The sequence below is a fragment of the Geospiza fortis genome, unplaced genomic scaffold, assembly GCF_000277835.1.
Source record: "Geospiza fortis unplaced genomic scaffold, GeoFor_1.0 scaffold264, whole genome shotgun sequence".
Taxonomy (NCBI): Eukaryota; Metazoa; Chordata; class Aves; order Passeriformes; family Thraupidae; genus Geospiza; species Geospiza fortis.
The window spans coordinates 5,742,645-5,744,907 of record NW_005054332.1 but is presented as its reverse complement, the minus strand read 5'-3'; positions in this window follow the sequence as shown (position 1 = coordinate 5,744,907).

Genomic DNA, 2,263 nt, shown 5'->3' with positions numbered 1-2,263 from the left:
CCCTGTCTGTGGCACAGCCTTGCCCCAATCAATGCTCCTGCTCCTCACCTTCCTAAGCACATGAGCTCATGTCACCCCTTAGGAGAGCGTTAGGTTCACCTTAGTAGTGAGTCAAGGTGACAGAAACCTGAAAATCAAGGAATTAGTCTTGTTTGTGAGTGCAGCTTTCAGAGGCACTCTGGTCTCAAATTTGTTTTTATGTGGAGGAAAAACACCGTCCCTTCTTTTCAATCTATTTTTTTTTTCCTTCTCAGGCTGCTGGGCATACTGAAGCCCAATCCAAACTCCTCATTTTCCACTTACTTTCCTCAGTATGCAGGGAAGGAACACAGAATTTCAGTTTTAGGAAATACTCACAAATTCTGCTGTAGTTTTCTTTTTGTTTCCTAAAGCAAAAATAGTAATGAACTTGAAACACATGCTTTTCCTATTTCCACTGCTGGTACCAGATGAAAGATTGATATTTTCAAATACGAGATATTATCTCATTTTCCTTTTCTTTTTCTTTTTCTTTTTCTTTTTCTTTTTCTTTTTCTTTTTCTTTTTCTTTTTCTTTTTCTTTTTCTTTTTCTTTTTCTTTTTCTTTTTCTTTTTCTTTTTTTTTCTTTTTTTCATTTTATTTCTCCTCTTTTAACTTTTCATCTTTTTATTATCATCTTAGAAGACATTTTTGATTTACCCGTCACTATACTTTTACTACTTCTTTTGTCTGTGTCATTTCAACAGACTTCCTTTTCCAGTTCCTAATATAGACTTCCATCACAAAAGCTCATCAGAAGATCTTTTTATCAAATATTTCATAATATAAAAATCCAGGAACACAAAAATATTTATCTCTTTTTTACTAAATTTTTCTAATAAAATATTGAAAGCTTTGTTTCTTAGTATTTTTGGTTAATTGTTTCTTTTAAAATATCTGCAATTTTCTTAGAACTTTCAAAGATCATAGAATTTTCATCTGTAAAATAATTCCATTATAAATTGTACTATTCCATTTGCAGAATTTATGATCTCTCTTTAGTGTTCTTTGCCAGGACAAAGCAAAATAAAACACTCCTGTTATCAATACTTCTTCCTCCCACACTTTCCACGAAAGCTTCTCCCTAAACAGATTCACATTTCTTGCTTTGTATTTTCCTCTTATTTTGTCATTCATTCATTCATTCATTCATTCATTCATTCATTCATTCATTCATTCATTCATTCATTCATCTGACCACTCCTTCCCTGCAGCACAAGTCCCTCTGAATATTGTGGCTTGCCAGCTGATTTGCTCCTTCAGTGTCACTGAAGCACTGACTAGGAAACCTAAACATGCAGCACACATCTAGACCTCTAAATATAGATGGATGTCTTAACATTAAACTTTACATCAGCCCAGGGGCTTGTGCATAGGTTTTTGATTCTGTTTGAGCTGCCAGTTGGGCAGTTAGTACAGACACCCTCTCCAGTTAGCAAATATGATGCAGGAATCATATGGGAATGTTTCCCCCTGGAGCAGCAGCTGGAGGCCATGCAGCGAACCCAGAGCATATCAAAGGTCACAGAGCATCTCTCCATATGCAAGGTGCTGGGTCAAGTCTCTTGTCAGTACTGTCATTTGGGCCAGTTCAGTTGCCTAAATTTGTGCCTCTGGCCATTTAAAAGGGTCGGAGGTACGTCACCTGGCTTCCATCTGCCAGCACAGAAAAGTACAGATGTCCTTAGGTAGTATTCAGTCTTTTTTATCCTCATAACTGAGAAGTAGCCCATTACTCCAATCTGTGGAAAAGCAGATAAACAGAAGACTTCACCTGTGCAACAATTACTTCAAAAGCAGATTTGCACAAGTTAGCACTGCAGATGCATTTTTCTTTTCCTGTGAATGTTAACTAAATTACATAAAAATAAAAATTCATCCTGAGGGATTGGAGCAGCCTTCAACTTTGTTTAAAGAGTCTGATACTAATATAATATTGCTTTTGAGAGCTCAGAGGTCCATTGTGGTTATTACCTGACAATTCTTTATCCAGGACTGCATTTTTTGTGCCATTGTATACATTTGGTAGGCCAAGACTCTGCATGCACTTCTTTAGCAATTATTCCCCATCCAGCAATTCTCTGTAATCTCTCATTTTTTACACAGAAAACCATTGCCAAATTTTCAGATCCTTGTGTACAGCATCAGATTATGGTTGTTGTAAAATGATCTGAACTTATATTCAGGGGAGATAAGTACAGCTGATAAGCGTTACCATGCATGGGAGGGACTGAGGTACATTTT